The following is a 26,199-nucleotide window of genomic DNA, read 5'->3' as shown; positions in this document are numbered from 1 at the left end:
CCCATGATCACTCTGGATGAACTGCAGAGAACTACAGCTGAGGTGGGAGAGTCTGTCCATAGGACAACAATCAGTCGTACACTGCACAAATCTGGCCTTTATGGAAGAGTGGCAAGAAGAAAGCCATTTCTCAAAGATATCCATAAAAAAATCTCGTCTAAAGTTTGCCACAAGCCACCTGGGAGACACACCAAACATGTGGAAGAAGGTGCTCTGGTCAGAGGAAACCAAAATCCAACTTTTTGCGCACAATGCAAAACGATATGTTTGGCGTAAAAGCAACACAGCTCATCACCCTCAACACACCATCCCCACTGTCAAACATGGTGGTGGCAGCATCATGGTTTGGGCCTGCTTTTCTTCAGCAGGGACAGGGAAGATGGTTAAAATTGAGGGGAAGATGGATGCAGCCAAATACAGGACCATTCTGGATGAAAACCTGTTGGAGTCTGCAAAAGACCTGAAACTGGGACAGAGATTTATCTTCCAACAAGACAATGATCCCAAACATACAGCAAAATCTACAAAGGAATGGTTAACAAATAAACGTATCCAGTTGTTAGAATGGCCAAGTCAAAGTCCAGACCTGAATCCAATCGAGAATCTGTTGAAAGAGCTGAAAACTGCTGTTCACAAACGCTCTCCATCCAACCTCACTGAGCTCGAGCTGTTTTGCAAGGAAGAATGGGCAAGAATTTCAGTCTCTCGATGTGCAAAACTGATAGAGACATACCCCAAGCGACTTGCAGCTGTAATCGCAGCAAAAGGTGGCTCTACAAAGTATTAACGCAAGGGGCCGAATAATTTTGCACACCCCACTTTTCATTTTTTTATTAGTTAAAAAAGTTTCAAAAATCCAATAGATTTCGTTCCACTTCACAATTGTTTCCCACTTGTTGGTGATTCTTCACAAAAAAATTAAAATTTTATATCTTTATGTTTGAAGCCTGAAATGTGGCAAAAGGTTGAAAAGTTCAAGGGGGCCGAATACTTTCGCAAGGCACTGTATATTAGTTAATAGTTTTTGGAAGCAAGTACTAAGCTATGCATTCCAGAAGACCCAATGCTGGCTTTTTTTAGCTACTGGGAGACAACGCCAATTGGACAGTCAGAAAAATGTAATACAAAATGGGTCCACGTTTGTCTAATAACAGCAAGAAGGTGCATACTTAGGGAATGGCTCAACCCATTGCCCCCAACTTTGGAAAGGGTACAGAGAGATATAAAGAACTTGCTTTAATTCTATCAATTAAAATAGGTGATGGGGGGGGGGGGCAAATATCAAAGAAAACTAATCAATGATGGGCTCTGTATATGGAGAACCCCTTAGCAGCACAGGAAAAAGCTATGCTATCACCTAATTTGGTGCATACAAGTTGTAAAACTAGAAAATGAGGGGTTATTTTTATGTTTTATTTATTTTTTTCTCCCTTTTTTCTTTTCCTCTGTTACAATTTTTGTATGTTAGATTTCACATTTAAGACTCTAGATTAAGAGCTATTGGAGAAAAAATGCTTATATACTAAGAGAGAATGGTGGAGGTGAGAATTTAACAATGAATGACGTATATAGGAACTTAGTGGTCAGAGTTGGTTTGGTTATAGGTAATAGACATGTGCAGACTGAAATATTTCGATTCGGAATTTAGTTTTCGTCCGGGAAATACATTTATTTAGTTACTCCAGAAATTCGTTTTTATTTATTTTGTTTTTCGTTAAAAAATTGCATTCGTCCAAAAATCCAAATGAATTACGGTCGAATCTGTCATTGAAGGCTTATGGTGTCTGTCAAATGTTTAAAGAAGATTCGACAGAGCAGCGAAACTCACTTGTGATGCTGCAAACATACATTCCCGGTCAAATATTTTGATTACAAGCTATAGTAGGATTCTAATGTTGTATGTCTTCTATGGGTTTTTTTTTTTTAAGGCTATTTGCATTACACACAGGTCATTTGCATTAGCATTAAGAAAAAAAAAATTAAGAAAAAAAAAATGCGTGGGGACTCCCCCCGAAATTCCATACCAGGCCCTTCGGGTCTGGTATGGATTTTAAGGGGAACCCCACACCCAAAAAAATGGCGTGGGGGTCCCCCGCAAAATCCATACCAGGCCCTTCAGGTCTGGCATGGATTTTAAGGGGAATCCTGCGCCAAAAAAAAATGGCGTGGGGGTCCCCCTCAAGATCCACACCAGACCCTTATCCGAGCATGCAACCTGGCAGGCCATGGGAAAAGAGGGGGGGACAAGAGAGCGCCCCCCCTCCTGAACCTTATCGGAATCTGGAAGCCCCCTTTAACAAGGGGACCCCCAGATCCCGGCCTCCCCCCTGTGTGAAATGGTAAGGGGGTACAAAAGTACCCCTACCATTTCACCAAAAAAGTGACAAAAAAATGTTAAAAATGACGGGAGATGGTCTTTGACAAGTCCTTTATTAAAGTCTTCTTTCATCTTCTTTCTTCTGGTCTTCTTCCTTCTTCATCCTATGGTTTCTTCCTCTATCTTCTTCTTTCTCCGATCCTCTTCTTCCTCCGATCCGCTTTTTCTTGCTTCGGTGTTCTCGTCCGCCATTTTCCTCCACGGCGTCTCTTCTTCGTTCTCAGGCAGCTCTGCGCAATGGGAGGCTCCCACTGTGTGACGCTTCTCTTCTTCTGACAGTTCTTTTATAACGGAGGGCAGGGCCACCCGGTGACTCCGCCCCCTCTGACGCACGGTTCCATGCATCAGAGGGGGCGGATTTACCGGTTGGCCCCGCCCTCCATTATAAAAGAACTGTCAGAAGAAGAGAAGCATCACACAGAGGGAGCCTCCCATTGCGCGGAGCGGCCCGAGAACGAAGAAGAGACGTCGTGGAGGAAGATGCCAGACAAGAACACTGGAGCAAGAAGAAGCGGATCGGAGGAAGAAGAGGATTGGAGGAAGAAGTAGATGGAGGAAAAAAACAAAGTATGAAGAAAAGAAAAAGAAAGAAGATGAAAGAAGATCAGATTCCGATAAGCCCCCGCCCGCAGACCCCCACAACCACCGGCCAGGATTGTAGGGATGAGGCCTTTGTCCTCATCAACATGGGGACAAGGTGCTTTGAGGGGCTACCCCCAAAGCATCCTCCCAATGTTGGGGGCCTGTGGCCTGGTACGGTTCAGGAGGGGGGGGGCACTCACTCATTAATTCAAACCCTCTTTTCCTGTGGCCTGCCAGGTTGCGTGCTCGGATAAGGGTCTGGTATGGTGCAGGGTTTCCCTCCATTTTTTTGACACAGGGTTCCCACGCCATTTTTTTTTGGGTGTAGGGTTCCCCTTAATATCCATGCCAGACTTGAAGGGCCTGGTATGGATTTGGAGGGGGACCCCCACACCATTTTTTTTTGGAGTGGGGTTCCCCTTAATATCCATACCAGACCTGAAGGGCCTGTTATGCTCTTGATGGGGAACCCATGCCATTTTTTTTTTTACATTAAAGTTGCATTGTAAGTCGCGCTGTGTTTCACACTCAAGTTCAAGTTGCCTCCCAAAGTTGTGCTGGAAGCCGTGTTGCCCCTGTGTGAATGAATGGACTGTTATGATACAAGTTCAATAGACACAGATTGTTATTGTCAGAGTCACATCGAATCTCCTATCTGTATCGAACTGTGTCAAAACGAAAACGAAAATAAAGCATTGATTTATGTCGGATCTTTCGTTTTTTGGATTCTGTGCTTTCGTTATCGTTTGTCAAAATGATAACGAAAATACCTGAAATTCAGACGAAAATGCATTCGGAGGAAACGAATGCACATATCTAATAGATAATAGAGAGAATGAATTTGAAAAACACAGGGATAATTCATATTATTAAGTATTAGACTCCCTTTTCCTTTTTAATGTGCAATTGAATTATTTGCGTTTGAAAATAAATATTTATGGAAAAATTTATAAAATGTTTTTGAAAAAGGATTAAATTAAGGAAAAGGATTAATTTTGATTGAGAGTGTTTAGTAGGGGTGAGCCCGATGTTTGAGTCAAACGTAAGCTCGACTCGAACATCGGGTGTTCGCCCATTCACCGAACAGCAAACAATATGCAGTGTTTGTGGCAAATTCGAAAGCCGCAAATATCGTGCTGGGGGGGGGGGGGGGGGGGGTGTCCTTAGTATGCCCGTAAAGTAGCAAATTTTTCCTGTGTTTAGAACAATAGAACAATATCACAGCAAAATGACATTTCTAAAAAAAAATGTAATTTAAAGCTACTCCCGGCTGTATCGTCGGGTCCCAAAAATATAGTTGAAAATCATTGAAAAAAATGCTTCAATGCTACCCCCCCCCCCAGTCCATTACCAGGTCCTTTGGGTCTGGTATGGATATTAAGGGGAACCCTGTGCCAAAATGTAAAAAAAAAATGGTCCCCCCAAAATCCATAGCAGGCCCTTCAGGTCTGAATTGTAAGGGGAACCCCAAGCCCAAACTTTTTTTAATGAAAAAAAGTCACGTAACGTCAGAAGGGGTGGGTCATCCATTTACGTCACAAGGTGGCCCCGCCCTCAGCTCTATAACAGCTGTCATCGCAAAGAGGCTTCAGTCAGCAGGAGTCTCTCACGGAGGCAGAGTTTTTACCTTTTTTTTTTATCGGGCCGCCGGCGCTGTTATCGAAGATAAATGGCTATCATGGGAGTTTTTTTTGTTTTTTGTTTTCTTTAAATAAAAGACTTGTCCCAAATTGTCTACAGTCATTTTTAACATTTTGACACTTTTTCTGGTGAATGGGTAGGGGTACAATGCACCCGATACCCATTCACATAGGTGGGGGTTGGGATCTGGGGGTCCCCTTGTTAAAGTGGGCTACCAGATTCCGATAAGAGCCTGGTAATGGACTGGGGGGGGGGGGCATGCCGTTTTTTTCAAAGAGTTTTATCTATATTGCCGGGACCCGACAATACATTACAGCCGCAATTAGTTTTAAGTGCCATTTTTTTCATTTAGAAATTTAATTTTGCTGTGGTACTGTTATAAACACAGGAAAGATGTGCTACTTTACAGGCATATCAAGGACACCCCCCAGGTACGATATTTAATGGAATATTTGGAATATTTAATTTTTATTGTTTCACTTTAAGCATTAATAAAATCACTGCGCCTGAAAAAACGGCTGTTTTTAAAACTCATTTGTCCCCACCCCCTTTGTGCTCGGATAAGGGTCCAGTATGGATTTTGGGGGGACGCATTTTTTTCGGCGTGGGGGTTTCCCTAAAATCCATACCAGGCCAAAGGGCCTTATATGTTCTTGGAGGTGGAACCCATGCCGTTTTTTTTTTTTACATTTTGCTTGGAGTTCCTCTTCAAAATCATCAGAGCACAAGTCGCATTCCAAAGTCAGATCAGTTAAGATGGCGATCCGACTTCAGTGATATTCAATGCGCTGAAGTAGGATCAAAGTCAAATAAAAGTAGTGCAGGGACTACTTTGAAGTTGGCACGACTTGAAGTTGTACTAATATGAATGGCAGTCATTGAAAGTCATGGGGAACGACTTGTCATACGACTTTGCAGTCCCCAGTCGCAGAACGTACCAGTGTGAAAGGGGCCTTAAAGTATATCTATGGTCAAAATGGCAAAGCATATATACATTTCCACATTGCTTTTAAATTACGTCTACCCTACTTTTATTAATGTGAAAGTTTGAAAACTTACTTTGTCAAGATCCCCACAAATTTACTTGAATTTTCACACATGTATTCACTATGCCTTGTGAGTAAGCACGGATGTGTCACACATTTCACAGAGCCTGCCTTCTGAACTACAGAGGTATAGAAAAGAAAAAACTCATGCGCTAAAGGCCCAGAACACTAAATGAGCTAGCACAATACTCAGTCCAAGTATTACAGTATAGAAATACAAAAAGTGCAGCGCCAGAAAACCGTATTTAACAGCGTATAACACGCACTTTTTTCCCCTTAAAATCAGGGGAAAATCGAGGGTGCGTGTTATACGCCGATCCTCCGCGATTTCTGATCGATTTTTGAGCTCTGGGCGGCTCTCACCCGCCTTCGACCCTTCTCGCGGCTTTCGGCCGCCTTCGGCCCTTCTCGGCGTCCGAAAACCGCTGAGAAGGGCTGAGAGCGGGCGAAAGCCGCTGAGTACGGCCAAAGGCGGCCGAAAGCCGCCGAGTACGGCCGAAGGTGGCCGAAAGCCACCGAGAACAGCCGAAGGCGGCCGAGAACTACCGGGCGCCGCCGAGATACACAGGACATCTCGGGGGCACCATTTTTTAAAATAAAAGCTGACATTATCACTGACAAGGGGACAACGATGCACAAGGCTCCAATGATGGACAGGCTGCATGACAAGGCTGCAATGATGTACAGGCTGCATGACAAGGCTGCAATGACGGACAGGCTGCATGACAAGGTTGCAATGATGGACAGGCTGCATGACAAGGCTGCAATGATGGACAGGCTGCATGACAAGGCTGCAAATGACACTGACAAGGCTTCAGATGGACACTGATAAGGCTGCATTGGTGGGCATTTAAATGTAAGTTTTTTTTCCCTTAAATTTCCCTCCTAAAAGTTTTTTTCCTTAAAATTTCCTCCTAAACTTGGGGTGCGTGTTATACGCCAATAAATACGGTACATGCATAAATTGAATGATAATAACACTCAGTGCAAATATTTGTGCCATTATGGACTGGATTATATGTGCCTACAGATCCCACTTAACTTAGACATAAACATAATTAGATCCCCCTTTAAAAGTGACTATTCCAAATAAATTAAACAATTCATATGAAATAATACATCAATACTTGTACCCAAAAATGCAATACATATATGGCAAACAACAGTATCCAAAGTGTTAGAAAGTGCTTGTGCAAATGAATAAAAATTATAAATTCATATACAAGTCATTATAAGCAATGAACAAACAATGAATATGTAACAGCTTAAATCAATAAAGTTCTAGTGCATGAGTCGTAAAGTCCATGAGGTGAATAAATGAGCATACTGTAAATATAGAGGGCTCTGAACCCAAAATAACAATTCATCAAGTGGATAGAGGGATGTCTCCAAAGCGTAGGTAAGGCCGGATTCACACCTAAGCATTTTTAGTGCTTTTTGCATTTTGCAGATTTGCACTACAGTCCATTTAACATGGCTTCCTATGGAATACATTCTGTAGTGCAAATCTGCAAAATGCAAAAAGCACAAAAACTGCATAGGTGTGAATCCAGCCTAAAGAAGTATCCGAATATCCAAAGTGGAGAAAAGAGGAGTCACGCCACCCTAATGTGGTAAGAGAGGAGGCCAAACAAAAGCTTATGACCATGATCAGGTGGTCAGTATAAGCCTTAATGAAGCAAAGCTAGTAGTCACGTCCAATCCTGGTTGTTCATCAAGCAAAGGGAAGCACCTCAACCAAATGGACACAACTTCTAATCTGATCTGTTAATCTTTACCACTCAAGTACATGGGAACAAGAGAAAGAAGTTGACCATAGTAGCCTGCATACTAATACTATTTATTAATAGATTATTGAACTTACAAACATGTGTAGACATCAAGCCAATACAGAGCTCCGTATACAGGGAAAACATTGGATCCAAAATGACCATGATATGGTTGCACATGCGCATTATCATTGTTGTTTGTAATGTTATTACAGTCCTGATGTTATAAACTGAAAGTGTATGCTGTGATTATAGATGTCTTTAAAGTGGACCTTTTCCCCCACTTCTGAAAGCGCCAGCATCACATGAATCAGTATGCTAAAATGAATACGAATAAACCATTTTTCTTGTCTCAGTCATTGTGCTCTCCAATTTTCAAATGGTGCTTTGCAACACCTCCCTTAAAACTGTGCTGCCATCTTCTAAGTCAATATTATAAGTGGGCAGCCTCCTCCTACCAATGACACCTGTACTGTCTGTGTGTCAATGATTTCAGTGAGGGAAAAAAATGCATCTTCTCCCATTAAAGTGGAAGTAAACCCTTCTATCGTTTTCAGTCAAGGAAGCTGCCATCTTGGCCTCTAATGGTTCTTCAACTGACATAATTTTGCACATGTGATCAGTTATGAAACCAGCCATTGGATGGTTTGAAAGTTTGGTTGAGAGCACAACCAATGTGAAAGTTAGCATTTACGGCATGCCGGGAATTTAAGGGTTTTTTGAAACTGGGCTTACTACCACTTTAAGATCTCACAGTTTACAGATGAGAATTTTCTAGAAGGCTTTGGTGATGTAGCCTTCCCAGTAGGCAGCTGAGATTTATTACAGGTATGGATATTTTAGATAGCTACATTGGTCCACCTTGGAGTGTTCTGCTTACCCAATCTAAGCATTGTAAATGTGATCTCTATAACTGATCCAGTTGTGGTGAATTAGTTATAACTTGCAATCTCGGCAGCATTTGCAAGACAGTGACTTGATCCATATGACATCTTGCAGATATTAGAAAGCTTTAAAAAGGAAGTAAACCCTGATGGGTTTTACTTTCCCTTTGTTTCCCTGCAAAGGTAAAGCATAATGGGCTACTATGCTTTGCATAGTAGCCCATTATGTGCCACTACCTGAAACCGAAGTCTGCGATGTCACTGCTGTCCCCTTTTCCGGCGCTGTGATTGACCGGAGCCACGATGACGCCACTCCCGCGCATACACGCGGGAGCTGGCAGTCACGGTACGATCTCCTTTAGAAAAGGCAGGCTTGCCTTTCTAAAGGAGTCTAAAGTGCGCCTGCGCCATTGTCTATGACGCATGCACCATAGACATCGGTGATGGCCTTTTTTGTAAACATCTCCTAAACCGTGGAGGTTTGGGAGATATTTCAAGCACCTACAGGTAAACCTTAATCTAGGCTTACCTGTAGGTAGAAGTGGTTGTAATGGGTTTACAACCACTTTAAAGTTTAAGTTCAACTTTTTTTTTTTCTAAAATCCAGCTCCTCTATGTACCAATATACCATTAATGTACCTTTGTTGCACAAAAAAAAGTGTTATTTGATTTTGAAAACAAGGCCTACCTCATTCATGTCTATATTTCACAAATAACTTCAGAAACATCCTGGTATACAGACAGGACAGACTAGCCAGTAGGACACAGGAAGGAGTTTACCAGCTTACCTTATTATCACACCTTCACCCATCAACTAAGTTTTCATAGCACCCCCAGCATTTCTCCACATGTTCATTTGCCTGACTTCCCCGGGGTCTCTTCAGACAGGCTCAGGGTACATGCTAACTTACTTGGGACAACATGCAGTCTATGGGACACCCCTGATGTAATGCAAGAGCCTGCCTGATTGGATATAGAGTGATTAGATAGATCGTGTGTCCTCCAATGATATGGTTTTGATTAATCTAAAGAAGATTGTGCAGAGATTGTATAATCAGATTGTATAGTGCAGGGGTCAGCAACCTTTTTTCCACTTAAGGGCTGGATTTAGTGTATGTGAATGCATGGAGGGCCTCATTCACCTACTAATAAATGATGATAGCATTACGCAGCCCCCGCATCTCTGGCTCCCTCCTTTACATTACACAGCCCCCACACCTCTGGCCCCCTTTACATTACACAGCCCCACGCACAACTGGCCCTCTTTACATTACATAGCCCCCTGCACCTCTGGACCCCTTTACATTATGCAACCCCCACTGCATATTACACAGCCCCACCTGCACATCACACAGCCCCCTCGCTACCCAGCCCAGTTATTATGTTATGTTAATGGGAATGCTTCAATTTTTTTTGAGTCAATAATCCTAAACAGATATGCAGATCAGGAATTCTGACTACCCCGACCTCATTTGCTACATGCTGCTTCCAAGACAGTGACTCAGAAAGATCCAAGACTAGAGACAACCAGGCAACTAGCATTTTTAGTAGGAGGCCGGCATTGGCAGTCTGCATCTTTTTCTCAGTACAAGTTTCCTTTAACAGCTGACAGTGGAAGCGATTTACAGAAAGGTCACACAGGGACTGCCAGTACAAAATACGCACCTTTTGCTTAATTATGCGCATAGCAAAGAGAAATGTGCAATGGAGATGCTAAATATCTCAACATTGCCAAATAAAGAACACAATGCAGCAATAGCGTGGAGTGAAAAATCTGCTTGACTCTTTGTAAATCTCACTCAGTGCTTTGGGACCCTTGTTTGTTTTATAATGAAAAGAGCTCCATATACACTAAACACTGAAGTTGTAGTTATATATATATATCAATCATAAATAACAAACACCAGAGAACAATAAGGAAAATACACAATTCAAAAATTCATATATACCATAAATAAGTAAGCAGCAGCCAGTAACATGCTGGCTGCAGTAAAAAATAAGAGAGCTCACCTGTCGGTATAGAATCCTGTTGATTAATAGTAAATCAGTCCCAATGCAGCATTCAGTTTTACAAATGTCACAGAATGTTACAGAATAAAGAGTGAATGTATAACAGAAAACATTGGTTAAAGGAAACCATACAACTAGATAATAAGCAGAAAATACAATAAATAGGCCGATCGGACCCTTGAAAGATTCTTTCTGTTTAATATGGAAGCCTGCCATTCAATTCACGTTGGCTAAACTTTCTATAATAATTGACAAACAGATATATATACAGTATCTCACAAAAGTGAGTACACCCTTCACATTTTTGTAAATATTTTATTATATCTTTTCATGTGATGACACTTTGCTACAATGTAAAGTAGTGAGTGTATGGCTTGTATAACAGTGTAAATTTGATGTCGCCTCAAAATAGCTCAACACACAGCCATTAATGTCTAAACCGCTGGCAACAAAAGTGAGTATACCTCTAAGTGAAAATGTCCAAATTGGGCCCAATTAGCCATTTTCCCTCCCTGGTGTCATGTGACTTGTTAGTGTTAAAAGGTCTCAGGTGTGAATGGGGAGCAGGTGTGTTAAATTTGATGTTATCACTCTCACTCTCTCATACTGATCACAGGAAGTTTCACATGGCACCGTATGGCAAAGAACTCTCTGAGGATCTGAAAAAAGAATTGTTGCTCTATAAAGATGGCCTAGGCTATAAGATTTAACTCAGAACAGGCCTCGCCATGGTCGACCAAAGAAGATGCGTGCATGTGCTCAGCATCATATCCAGAGGTTGTCTTTTTGGAAATAGATGTATGAATGATGCTAGCATTGCCACAGAGGTTGAAGGGGTAGGGGGGTCAGCTTGTTAGTGCTCAGACCATATGCCGCACATTGCATCAAATTGGTCTGCATGGCTGTCGCACAAGAAAGCCTGAAAACGTTGAAGACAAGCAGACTAAGGACATGGATTACTGGAACCATGTCCTGTGGTATGATGAGAACAAGATAAACTTATTTGGTCTAGATGGTATCATTTGTAGCAAATTTGCGTGGTAAGTCTCTAGCAAGTGCAAAGTTGCAGTGGTGAGTCTACAGCAAGAGCTCTGCAAGTCTATAGCATGAAAATTTAGCCACAGTGACCGTTATGATGGGATGACTATTGCACAACATATCTGAACCAGAACGTGCAGCAGACTTGCAGAATGTTTGCAAAGAAAGTTGGTCTGGAGTCATGCAATGCGAACTTGCTGCAATTGTGCAAAAAACTTGTGAAGCCAGGCAAGTCTAGCAATAGCTTAGCAAGTAGTTTTCAAATTTGCAGCACAATTGCTCGCTATCTGGGATGATACTATATAAGCCTATAATAGTAGTTCAGGATTTCAATCTTGGAAAATGTATGTTTTTATATCATAATGCACTACAGTGTGGAATATATATATATATATATATATATATATATATATATATATATATATATATATACTGTGCAGTCAGTGTACAGTATATAATACATTGCAGTCGGTGTACAGTATATAATACAGTGAAGGCAGTGTACACAGTATATAATACAGTGTGTACAGTATATAATAAATTGCAGTCAGTGTACAGTATATAATACAGTGTAGTGAGGTGTGAAGAAAAAATCCCCATCATGTCTGGAGGGCCACGAAGAGAGAGGCAGATGCTCACAGGCCATTAAAGGAGGGCAAGCAGCCTTTGTGTCTACAGTGAAAAATGGTGGTCATGGTCATGGTGTATCCTTTGCAGGCAAGGCACGCTTGTCCTTTTTTTTCTGCTGTTTACTGTGTTATTGAGCCACAACATGCAGAACAGTTGGTGGAGTGCTCCGATGTTGGTTCCCAGGTTGAGAAAGGGAGTAACTTTAACCTAGAGAGAGGGGGTGCTGCAGAAGAACAAGAAACTAGCAGTCATGATGATGAGGTCACTGACTGTAATTGGGTGCCTGACAGAAGAGAGGAAGAAAGTGAGGAGGAGGCAAAACTCCAACGAGGCAGGATGTCCTCCATGGGCCAGCTTAAGAGCAGCCACCCTATTGCATAACACCACAGAGCTCCACAGGAGCAGGGTGCTGCTGACTTCCTGCTGACTTCAAAAAGTTCATTAGTGTGGGCTTTTTTCAACACAGGTGCAATAGATTGCAAACAGCAACAGTGAAATCTATGTCTGAAGCAGATCAAGCATGGCCATAACATCACCCACTTGGGCACCACATGCTTGAAAAGACATATGACGACCGTCCAACAGCGCCTGAAAGACCCACATTATAAAAAAAAGCGGACTTCTCCTTGCTCATCTGGGATCTCAACCCATACTATACCTCAAGTCCTCTCAAAAACCTGATTTGAGAGGAATGAAGGTACAGCAGTATGTGCCTCAAGTACTTGCAGCCAATCTGCTAGCAGTACACCACCTGTTGATTTCAGTAGGCACATTTTGCTTCAATTGCTGAACCGTAAAAAAAAATACTGTCCCAGCTATCCACATGCTCAGCGTCTAAATGCTAGCTTGAGCCAAATTGCTACCAATGCAACTGCTGCCTTTTAATCTGGTATAATATGCCCCCTTTTGTGAATTTGTGGAATGTGCTGTACCACAGTGGCAGGTTCCAAAAATCATTTTCTTTTCACAAGGCCATTCCAGCTCTCTACCGTCATTTGGAAGACAATGTTTTGGCCTTGTTGGACATGGCTGTCTGCAGCAAGGCTCACATTACCGCTGACACATGGCCCAACAGGCATGGTCAGGACATTACCTTTCTTTCACAGCGCACTGGGTAACTCTGCTGGGAAGGATGCAGGACAGGTTTCAGTGTCACCACGCCTCCAAAAAGCTGCTGGTGATTCTGCCACATCTGTCTGCTCCACCCCCTCCTCTTTTTCTTCCTCTATGGCCGCTTCTGCTTTATTGTCCTCTGAACTAGCAGTGCTTCCTAAGCGTTCAAGGGGCTACGCAAGCAGTCAGGCTAAAAGATGCCATGCGGTGCGTCAATTGGTCTGTCTAGGGGACAGAGGCCACACTGGGGTAGAGATTATGTCAGCTCTGCATGGGCAGGCTCAGAGGTGTTTAACCACATGGCAGCTTGAGCCAGGAATGGTTGTATGCGACAATGGCACAAACTTCTCTCTGCCCTCCGGCAGGGACACTTGACCCATGTTCCATGCTTGACACACATCCTAAATTTGGCGGTGCAGTGTTTCTTGATTAGGTACCTAGGCTTACATGATCTTCTGAGGCAGGCCAGAAAGGCAGGCCAGGTCTGTGGTAACGGTCATACAATGGCAGTGCACGGCTGGCTGACATTCATGGGGAATTCAATTGCCTCATTTGTGACTTTGGCAATGCTGCAGTGGATGCATACACATCAGAGGGCCATCAATGAGTACCTGTGTGAGTGTGGCACCAGGATAGGCTCAAGGGGCTTGGCTTCTTTTCGTCACACAAGTGGCTACTGATTAACCACCTCAATAAAGTGCACTTACACCCCCTTCCTGACCAGACCAATTTTCAGCTTTCAGTGCTCTCACAATTTGAATGACAATTACTCAGTCATGCAACACTGTACCCATATAAAACTTATGTCCTTTTTTCCACACAAATAGAGTTTTCTTTTAGTGGTATTTAATCACTAGTGTTTTTTTTATTTTTTGTGCTATTAATAAAAAAAATGTAAATTTTTTGAAAAAATGCCCTTGTCTCTGTTTCTGTCATAAAATTTTGCTAATTAGTAATTTTTCTTCATACATTTTGGCCAAAATTTATACTGCTACATATCTTTGGTAAAAATAACCCACATTAGTGTATATTATTTGGTCTTTGTGAAAGGTATAGAGTCTACAAACTATGGTGCCAATCACTGAAAATTTATCACATCTGATCAGGCCTTCCGTACATCGGCTGTATCTCATTTCTTGAGACACTAAGTCAGGAAAGTACAAATACCCCCCCAAATGACCCCTTTTTAGAAAGTAGACATTCCAAGGTATTACGTAAGTAGCATGGTGAGTTTTTTAAGTTGTCATTTTTTCCCACAATTCTTTGCAAAATGAAGATTTTTTTTATTATTATTTTTTACAAAATTGTCATATTACCAGGTTATTTCTCACACACAGCATATGCATACAACAAATTATACCCCAAAATACATTCTGCTATTCTTCCCGAGTATGGCGATACCACATGTGTGAGACTTTTACACAGCCTGGCCACATACACAGCACCAACATTGAAATAGTACCTTCAGGCATTCTACGGGCAAAAAATTACGCATCTCATTTCACAGCCACCTATTACAATTTTGAAGGCCCTGGAGTACCAGGACAATGGAATTGCCCATAAAATGACCCAATTTTGCAAAGCGAACACCCCATCGTATAATCTGTGAGGCATAATGAGTCTTTTGAACAGTTCATTTTTTTCCAGAAGTTTTTGGAAAATGTGGAAAAAAATGAAAACGCATTTTTTTTTACACAAAGTTGTCAATTAAGATATTTCTAACACATAGCATGTATATAGCAAAAATTACACCCCAAAATACATTCTGCTACTCCTCCCGAGTATGGCGATACGACATGTGTAGGACTTTTACACAGCCTGGTCACATAGAGAGGCCGAACATTGAAATAGTACCTTCAGGCGTTCTAGGAGCTTAAATGGCACATCTCATTTCATTCCTACCTATCACACTTTTGAAGGTCCTGGAGCACCAGGACAATGGAATTACCCACAAAATGACCCCATTTTGGAAAGAAAACACCCCAACATATATTCTATGAGGCATGGGCTGCAAATAGGTACTCTGGTACTCTGATGGCCTGGTGACAGGTACTCGGGTACTCTGATGGCCTGGTGACAGGTTCTCTGATGGCCTGGTGACTGGTATTTGGGTACTCTGAAGGGCTCTGATAGGCACTCAGGTACTCATATGGATTGTGACAGGTACTCGGGTACTCAGATGAACTGTGACAGGTACTCAGGTACTCAGGCAAGTGGTTAAGGATGCATGCACTGTCCTGTCACTAACTGAGGAGTCCACAAGGATGGTGAACAGTGACAATGTATGCATCAGTGACACTGTCCCTCTAGACTTCCTGCTGTAGCAAACTCTATGTTTCATTTCAGGCAGAACAGCGGGAGGAAGAGGAGGACTTCCTTTCCTCTCAAGGTCCCCTTTATGCAGATTCCATTCCTGTGGGGCCGCCAAACACACAGGAGGAAGAGGGGGAGGATTGTGTCAGCATGGATGTAGAGGATAACATGCAGCAGTCTTCAAGGGATGATTTTCAGTCTCCAGAAACCCAAGGAGTTGTACGTGGCTGGGAGGAGGTATTTCCTGACAATGTCATCCTTAGTGACCCAAAGGACTCAGAATCTTATGCCTCTTCAAACTTACGATGCATGGGCTCCCTGATTCTGCAAAGCCTGCGAATGGACCTACTAGAACGTTTTGCCTGTTCACGTGTTCTGGTGAAAACTGAACCTTTGGACCATCCCTAGTGTATATATATATATATATATATATATATATATATATATATATATTTATGTTGTATAGTAATAAAATACATTTACACTGGTACATGCCCCCATGGCAGTGCCCATCTTCCCATATCTTTTTTGGCAGCAATTTGCCTATTAGCCCCAAAAATGGCCATACTTTAACAACAGGTTTCAACCCCCAAACTCTTTATCAAATCAAATCCAAGCAGAGACTTGTATAAACATTGTATAAATAAAGAATATATTTTATCCTATTGGTTTTTGTCTCCTATGCTGTGCCACTATAGTCCTCATTCATAGGCAACAGGAATACTTTCCAGCTGTTACCTATTTTTTTCTAGTATTTTTTGACAAGGCTTGAAATTCTCTTTTTTTAACCAGTGAAAAATCTAGCATTCTTTATTGCATGAAAGGCCCTCTATCCCTATCCTGTTCACAAGACTGGTGGCTGATATGTCCTTTCCCCCCCCCTGCCACTGGTCTTTTAAATTCTCCACTGTAGTCCTTTGGAAAGCAAGCAATGATGTAAGTACGTTGCTTGAACTTGAGTCTGTGAGTCTTATGCCGCGTACACACGATCAAATTGTACAGCAGAAACAATCTCGCAGACTTTATAATGAACGGACTTAGCCACACACAGACGCTCCGAAAGTCCGGCGATTTCTAACGGGATGACGTACAGCATGTACGACGGGACTAGAAAAATGAAGTTCAATAGCCAATAGCCAAAAGCCAATAGCTTCCTTCTCATACTTGCTTCAGAGCATGCGTCATTCTTAGTCCGCCGGACTAGCACACTGACGAACAGATTGTCCACTGAAAGCCAAGTCTGGCGGACATATTTTGAGTCAAAACTACTTTCTAAGTCCGCCGGACTTTACGATGAAAAAGTCCGCTGGAGCCCGATCGAATTGTCCGGCGTACTGTGGTCTGGCGGACCTAGTCCGCCGAACAATTCGATCGTGTATACACGGCATAAGACTGCCCGGTCGTATCCACCCACTGTGCTGCATAGTTAGATTGTTGGACTTTCACAGTCTGTCCCACCTCCTGTGACTTAACACTTTTACTGACAGACCTGGAGTCTCTGTCTATGCCTGCAGGTTGTGCAAATCTCATCATATCTACATGCAGCACTGATGGGATAATGTACACGGTAGTTACACACACATAAAGGGAAAGTAGAAGAAGAGTGTGTGCAGGGACGTTGGTGAGCAGTTTCAGTCCTATTTGTCGAACACTACTGATCTGAAGACACACTCATGGTCCCACCTACTCAAGACTCTAAATCCCAGGGCATGATATTATTTGTAGTGTCAGTGAGTGGTGACGAACAATAACAGGAAGTGACGTCGCCATTTCTGAGATGCCTCCTCCCAGTTATTTCTCATGATTTGGACATGCTCATGTATTAGACCCTTTTGGTCTAAGGCAACTGAATTTCTTTCTGAAAAGTAGTCCTTGTCAATTATACAGTATGTAATCATGCAAGGTGTTTGCTAGGAGACGTATCTGAGGAAGAAATAGAAACGAATCAGAAAATATGACTTCTGGGTTTAAAAATGTTATTAAAATGTATGCTTTAATAAAAAAGAAAAGAAGGCAACATGGCTACACTAACACCTTTGTAAGAGGATTGAGTACATGTTATGCAATCATTTGGGTGTCCTATACCACTGGGAAAGGATCTTCTATGCTGCGAGCGTTTGCTAACAGAGGATTTAAGGTACAGAGAGTTAAAAGTTTATTGATTTGTTCCTGCATGAAATTGACATTTACATCTTTCCATTTAGATGGGGTTTTTTTTCTTTAGTTTTATTTCAGAACAGAACGGGAAGATATAAGCTGCAGTTCTTTAAGGTGCACGGTATATCGATGGATGCTTAATCTTTCTCTCGCCAATCTGTACTCATGGGAGGCTGAAGTAACTCCCATAGCTTCCTGTGTTTTTATTCTGCTCTAGAAGTGTAAACGTAGTAAAAGACCAGTAAAGGATCTCGTTACACCAGCGTCCCCAACTCTTTTCTCATTCACTTAGGATTGGCATGGGTTTGGGCTTTACTACCTTTAGCATTTTCTTATCTAATGCCTAAGTTTTGAGTGCATTTCCAGGATCATAGACACAAGACCAAAAGACCCTTCTAGAATGTTTTTCATCATTATTAGTTTCTGACCTAACTCACTTGGACTAAAATCTAAGGCCTCATGCAAACGAGACGCAGTTAAACGCACGTTCAGATGCAGTTGGACAGTTTTTTCAACTGCCCCTGAACTCATTCAATGTTATCCTATGTGTCCATGCACACAGTCTAGTTTTTTTTCCGTTTTTATGCAGTTGCGTTTAATCTCGTTTTTCCAGAAGCAAAAAAATGCGTTCAGAAGCAAAAATGTCCACGTTTCAGACGCAAAACGCGGCAAAACGTGGTAAAACGCGGCAAAACGCCGCTACCGCGTTTAGCCGCGTTTGCGCTTATATGCGTTTTTAAAGGTGACCTTTTTTTTACATTAAAAATCTCAAAAATGATTGCAAATGATGAAAAACCATTAGAAAAATATTTTAAACAATTGCAATTGCAAGTGGACAATCCACAACTTGTGGCAAGTGACATGGCAGGTGGCAAGTGACGTGGCAAGTGGACAATCCACAACTTGTGGCAAGTGACATGGCAGGTGGCAAGTGATGTGGCAAGTGGACAATCCACAACTTGTGGCAAGTGACGTGGCAGGTGAAGTGGCAAGTGACGTGGAAAGTGGACAATCCACAACTTGTGGCAGGTGACGTGGCAAGTGACCTGGCAGGTGACGCGGCAAGTGACCTGGCAGGTGACGTGGCAAGTGGAAAATCAACAACTTGTGGCAGGTGACTGGCATGTGACGTGGCAAGTGGACAATCCATAACTTGTGGCAGGTGACGTGGCAAGTGACGTGGCAAGTGGACAATCCACTTGTGGCAGGGGACGTGGAAGTGGACAATCCACTTGTGGCAGGGAATGTGGCAAGTGACATGGCGAGTGGACAATCCACAACTTGTGTCAGGTGACGTTGCAAGTGGACAATCCACAACTTGTGGCAGGTGATGTGGCAAGTGATGTGGCAAGTGGACAATCCACTTGTGGCAGGTGACGTGGCAGGGGACGTGGCAGGGTACGTGGCAAGGGACGTGGCAAGTGGACAATCCACAACTTGTGGCAGGTGACGTGGCAGGTGACGTGGAAAGTGATGTGGCAAGTGGACAATCCACAACTTGTGGCAGGTGATGTGGCTGGTGATGTGGCAAGTGGACAATCCACATCTTGTGGCAGGTGACGTGGCAGGTGACGTGGAAAGTGGTGTGGCAAGTGGACAATCCACAACTTGTGGCAGGTGATGTGGCTGGTGACGTGGCAAGTGGACAATCCACAACTTGTGGCAGGTGGCATGGCAGGTGACGTGGAAAGTGGACAATCCACATCTTGTGGCAAGTGACGTGGTAGGTGATGTGGCAAGTGACGTGGCAAGTAGACAATCCACAACTTGTGGCAGGTGATGTGGCAAGTGACGTGGCAGGTGATGTGGCAAGTCACGTGGCAAGTGGACAATCCACAACTTGTGGCAGGTGATGTGGCTGGTGACGTGGCAAGTGGACAATCCACAGCTTGTGGCAGGTGATGTGGCAAGTGATGTGGCAAGTGGACAATCCACTTGTGGCAGGTGACGTGGCAGGGGACGTGGCAAGGGACGTGGCAAGTGGACAATCCACAACTTGTGGCAGGTGACATGGCAGGTGACGTGGAAAGTGATGTGGCAAGTGGACAATCCACAACTTGTGGCAGGTGATGTGGCTGGTGACGTGGCAAGTGGACAATCCACATCTTGTGGCAGGTGACGTGGCAGGTGACGTGGAAAGTGGTGTGGCAAGTGGACAATCCACAACTTGTGGCAGGTGATGTGGCTGGTGACGTGGCAAGTGGACAATCCACAACTTGTGGCAGGTGGCATGGCAGGTGACGTGGAAAGTGGACAATCCACATCTTGTGGCAAGTGACGTGGCAGGTGATGTGGCAAGTGACGTGGCAAGTAGACAATCCACAACTTGTGGCAGGTGATGTGGCAAGTGATGTGGCAAGTGGACAATCCACTTGTGGCAGGTGACGTGGCAGGTGACGTGGCAAGTGGACAATCCACAACTTGTGGCAGGTGATGTGGCTGGTGAAGTGGCAAGTGGACAATCCACAGCTTGTGGCAGGTGGCATGCCAGATGACGTGGAAAGTGGACAATCCACATCTCGTGGCAAGTGACGTGGCAGGTGATGTGGCAAGTGACGTGGCAAGTGGACAATCCACAACTTGTGGCAGGTGACGTGGCAGGTGATGTGGCAAGTGATGTGGAAGGTGATGTGACAAGTGGACAATCCACATCTTGTGGCAAGTGACGTGGCAGCTGACGTGGCAAATGACGTGGCAAGTGGACAATCCAAAACTTGTGGCAGGTGACGTGGCAAGTGACGTGGCAGGTGACGTGGCAAGTGACGTGGCAAGTGGACAATCCCCAGCTTGTGGCAAGTGACATGGCAGGTGGCAAGTGATGTGGCAAGTGGACAATCCACAACTTGTGACAGGTGACGTGGCAAGTGATGTGGCAGGTGATGTGGCAAGTCACGTGGCAAGTGGACAATCCACAACTTGTGGCAGGTGACGTGGCAGTTGGACAATCCACAACTTGTGGCAGATGATGTGGCAAGTGACGTGGCAAGTGACGTGGCAAGTGGACAATCCACAACTTGTGGCAGGTGCCGTGGCAAGTGACACGCTAAATACAAGTACACTGCAGCTCTCACAGCTGCTGCTACTCACTCTGGTCTCACAAAATTGCTGAAATAGTTAATAATACTGTTTTTTTGAGCTGGGGAGGGTCTATGATGTTAGCTTAACTAAACGCTTCTAGACGCAAACGCGGTAAAACGCGGTAAAACGCAGCTAAATCGCGGTAAAAATCGCGGCAAAACGCGCGTTTCTAAACGCGGGTTTCAACATGTGTCCAGCAGCGTTTGCATCTGCGTCTTGTGTGCATGAAGCCTTAGGGACTGGCCAGCTGAAAATTAATCAGAGTTAACCCCTAACAAGACTTCTAAGACACTGCTCTGGATAAATCAGTAGAGGCTGGCAGATAATACAGCCAAGTTAAAAAACCCCAGATCACAGAGAATCTCAAAGATACTTTGTAGAATACCAAGCAATACAGCTTATAAACACCCTGTCCTCTGCATTTTTTTCCATTTTCCTCAACTCCCAACCAGCCCAAATACATCTAAGCAGTTGCCGGCCTTGAAAGAAACATCCATCTCGCAGTTGGAAAATGCACTCCATTAATAGTTGAGTGCAGTTATTGTGCCTTTAATGTCAGTAATGTCAGTAAATGCTATGCGTGGCACAATCCTGGCTAAATGCACTTTTCAAGACTAGGGTAAAAACCGTTGTGCCCCTGCTCTCCACTTATCAGCTATACAGTACCCAAATGATCATACCAACACTGATTTTGATGAAAAATTTGCCATAGCGGTCATTTATTAACAAGTAACCAATGTAAACATTCCTTTAACCAGTTTCCACCTGGCCTATAGCAAAATGACTGATCAGTGTACCATGTGATCGCTGTGACCAAACACAGCAGATCACATGACAATTGTAAACAATAGGTGGCTTCCTTTCATTCCATCCATTTTGTACAATTGTGTTGCTAGCTGTGATTGGTCACAGTGATCACATGATACAGACCAGGCCAATCACAGCCCATCTGTACCAATCACAGCTAATCACAACCAAACACTGAATGAATCAGTTTCATTCAGTAAAAATGGTTGTGTATACTAGTAAAAATTCACTGGTATAAACAATCATAATGTGTAAAAATAAGAAAAATCCTGATTACTTCGTAATACTATCGTAATACAGTATTGTTCTGATCACACTGTGTAAAAAAATAAAACATGCCACCAGTCACCTGTTATATGATAACGCTGTACTGCACTGGTGACCATATTTAAAGAAAAACTAATTGTGAAAAAAAAACATTTTTTTTTAATTTTCCAAAAATTATGACAAAAAATTACAACTTACAAATTACAAAATTTGCTAGGCCTCTTACTAAATACCTTGGGCTTTCTGCTTTCCAAAAAGGGATAAGTTGGCAGATATTTGTACTGTCCTGGTCTTTTCAGGCTTTAAGAAATAAGATAGGTAGTCAGTAAATCAGGGTTGATCGATTTTAAGATATACAGTGGGTATAGAAAAGAACCCCATTCTTTAAAATAACCACATTTTGTTGCTTTGCAGCCTGAAATGGAGACAGACACATTTTTGTTTTATCCAGCTGTATTTACTTTATAACAGTACCAAAAAAAAACATTTTTTTTCAAATGTTCAGTTTTTTTATTTATTTAGCAAAAAATAAAAAAACAAAATGGTGCTAAAATACCACCAAAAGAAAGCTCTATTTGTGTAGAAAAAATTATACAAATTTCATATGGGTACAGTGCTGCATGACCGCACAATTGTCATTCAAAGCAGCTGAAAAATTGGCCTGGGCCGGAAGGGTGTAAAATGCCTGACACTGAAGTGGTTAACAAAAACATAACGATAAAACTATAATATTCAAGGTTGCTGATCTTTGACAGGACAAAAGGACCAACCATTGCTTTTGTATCCGAGGAACACTTAAAGTGGATGTAGACTCACTCTCATCCTTTCTAAACTACTGTCATAGTGGTTAGCTATAAGGATATACAGGCCTCCTGAATGTATCATTACCTGTCAAATGTCTCCCCTCTGTTTATTATGAGACCCCAAAAAACTGCAGATTCTGTGGGTGGGTCTGTTTTCCGGAGTTTGGTGGGTGGAGTTGTGATGTCAGTAGACTTCCCACCCACCTCTACACTCCTCTTGTCAACATGCATTTTCTCCTGTGTTTTACTTACTGAACTTCTGCTAACATCCAGTCAAAACCCAGGAAAGTCCCCACATGACTTTAGCATGCCCAATCATACTGAGGTGTGGAGCAGCCAATCCTGGGAGACCTGAGAAGAAAGGAGGTGGGGATCTTAAGTAAATGTCTCTCTCGGGCTTGTACATGAAATATGTAAATCACCTGTCACTCACAGCAAGAGGGAGAAACTGACTCCTATTTCTCTGTCTGTCCATTTTTATCTCACTGAAAAAGGATAAGAGGACTGCTCTGAGCTGGATTAACTTTTGTGGCAAGACTAGACACAGATGACATGAAATCCTATACAGTACAAGGTACAAGCCTTAATTAAAACATTTTTTTTCGGGTTTACATCCACTTTAAAGGTCCCCAGCCACAAGACACCAGACCTGTGCAATTTGTTTAGTTCTAAATTCGTTAATTCCGAATTTCCGAATTTTTCAATTTCCGAAATTTCCGAATTTCAAAATTTGCAAAATTATAAATTCCCGAAATTTCAAAATTTCCGAAATTACAAATATCAGAATTTTGAGTTTTAGGATTTCGAAATTTCCGAATTTTCAAATTCCGAAAATTCGGAAATTCAGAAATCCGAAAATCTGAAATTTGGAAATCTGAAATTCGGAAATTCTAAAATTTGGAAATCCGAAAATCCGAAATTCGGAAATTCAGAAATCCAAAAACCTGAAATTCGGAAATTCCATAAATTCGGAAATCTGAAAATTGGACATTTGGAAATCCGAAAAATGTAAATGTAAAAATTCACAAAATTTCCGAATTTCGAATTTCCAAATTTTTCGATTTTTTGAATTCCTGAATTTCTGAAAAAAAGCTAACAAATGGATGAAACAAAAACGAAAATGAACAAATTTTTTGTCAGTGCACATGTCGACAAGACATTGACTCTGGGACAAACCCACTCCCCTCAGATACCTCCATATCACCAATTCCCTGTTAACCCACCGTTAACTGGATATTCTCCATAGGATGCCATACCACAGATGGGTCACTCGTAGGTGATATCATTGTTAATCATAACCACCTTCAAAGATCCAAACCGTCTGGCCACTATGATCACTGAGGATTACAAATCAAAAATGCAGGGCGGGAGGATGGAAGTTTCTCCTGTGCTCGCTGAATTCTCACCTATTGTACATTTTCACATTCCCGCCTATACCCCCCTGAAAGCCCCTCCTGGAATTCAATTCCATCAATTCTGGCAAGTACCTAGTCTTCCGTTTCCATATGTTAACCTTATCTTTCCCTTGCGTCCCCTGTTTACTGTGTCATATCAGCTCTGCATTCATTTTTTTTTTCTGCTTGACAGATAGTGCAAGTCTGTGCTGGGAGCAGGGAGTGGCAGCAGTGACTCTGTGGAAGGGGGCATGAGCTAGGTGAGCCAAAACAATCCGACACTCCCAGAAGTGTCGATTTCAGCAACAGTAAAATGGTGGCTACAGCTGAGATAGTAGATGGCAGAATGGGAAGGTAAAAGGATGGTTGGTGAGCTGCAGTCAGCTAAAATAAAGACAGAAGTGTTGATTTAGTCTCTGTAAACCCAGACGTTAAGAAATGAAATCCCTACACCTGTAAAAAATGAGTAACTATTGCATGTGCCATTTTTACATAGGCTATTTAGAGACATAAGGACTCAGACCCAGTGTTATGTTCGCAGATAGTGTTTTTCTGATACAACTTTTCAGTTATGTAATCTGGACAGTTTAGATGTTATGCAAAAAGTTATTTAACAGCATCCCTCTATCCTTAGTTTTGTCGCTTTACAGCCAATGCCGTAATCCTCACAATCAGTCATAGGGTGTTGCAGGAACTTTGCAGTTCTTCACCAGTTTGTAATGAGCTCTGATCTGTCTGGTAATGTTCCTGAAGAGCTGTGACCAGTGTGCAAAATGAGAATTCATCTGTGTTTTCAAAGCCTCTTTATGTGCCGGCTGCCTGATTGCCTCTTTCACCATAAATAAGCTTGTTACTCCATCTTTTACATGTTGTCTGAAGATATGTGGGCTGATTAGACTTCACTTACTCCTGACAGCTGGAATGTTTGATGGCAGCAAATATGTTTTCTAGACTGTATTTAAAGATTCATCTTTGGCTCTAGTTTTTGCCAGTTCTAGCTGCAGCTCTTATAGCACTTTGTTTTTCCAAAAACACAGACTGTCAAGAGGTCATTGGCTACCCAGAAAGAAATTAGGAGCGTAAAGCAAATATCTTCCTGTCAAAAAACGTCATCAAGGCTGCAAGAAAAAAAAAAATAGAAACTCCAAATACTGTGCCCACACATTTCATTGTCTTTGTTCAGACATTCACATTGCATCTACAAAAAAAATTCGAAAAGATTTAAATATTCTCAATTTTAATTAATAATTTTTTTTTTTTAATACAAACATTTTTATTAAAGTTTTGACAGTATAACAAGATAATGACGTTTACATATATTGTCTGGGTTCACACAAGTGAAATATGTGCACATAGCTTATATCATTTTATCAGTCCCAGCCTATAGGGTAATGCAGCCTGCCTCTGTGCAAACCCATCTTTTACTATGCTATATCTTAGCCCTTGTACACACGATCAGAGAATCCGTCGAAATGTGTCCTATCGGACCGTGTTGTCGGATAATCCGACTGTGTGTGGTATGCATTGGACTGATTCTGTCGGAATATCCGTCGGACCCAATTTTCCAACTTGTTGGAAATATTTTCCGACCAACTGGTTCGATCGGACATACTCCGATCATGTGTAGAGAATTTTGATCGGACTAAGTGCCACGCATGCTCAGATCAAATTCCTAAATCAAAGCTATTGGCTACCAGCCTGAACGTAGTCCCATCGTAACGAAATTACGTCATCACGTTCTGAATGATCGGATTTTTCGACAACTTAGTCCGACCTTGTGTATGCAACAGTTTCGGACAAGATCCGACGGACAAAATCCGACGGATTTGGTTGTCGAAATCTCCGACCGTGTGTACAGGGGCTAAGCCCTTGTACACACGGTCGGAGAATCTGTCGGAATGAGTCTTATCGGACCGCGTCGTCAGATAATCCGACTGTGTGTGGTATGCATCGGACAGATTCCGTCCGAATCTCCGTCCGATCCAAATTTCCAACATGTTGGAAATATTTCCCGACCAACTGGGCCTAATCCGATCATGTGTAGAGCATTTTCATCGGACCAAGTGCCACGCATGCTCAGATCAAATTCCTACATCAAAGCTATTGGCTACTAGCCTGAATGAAGTCCCATCGTAACGAAATTACGTCATCACGTTCTGAAAGATCAGATTTTTCGCCAACTTGGCCCGACCGTGTGTATGCAACAGTTTCGGACACAATCTGTCGGACTAAATCCGACGGGCAAAATCCGACGGATTTGGTTGGCAAAATCTCCGACCGTGTGTACGTG

The sequence above is a fragment of the Lithobates pipiens genome, unplaced genomic scaffold, assembly GCF_037356315.1.
Source record: "Lithobates pipiens isolate NorthernLeopardFrog02 unplaced genomic scaffold, aLitPip1_a1.2 Scaffold_1, whole genome shotgun sequence".
In the NCBI taxonomy this organism is placed as follows: domain Eukaryota; kingdom Metazoa; phylum Chordata; class Amphibia; order Anura; family Ranidae; genus Lithobates; species Lithobates pipiens.
This window is presented reverse-complemented; position numbering follows the sequence as displayed.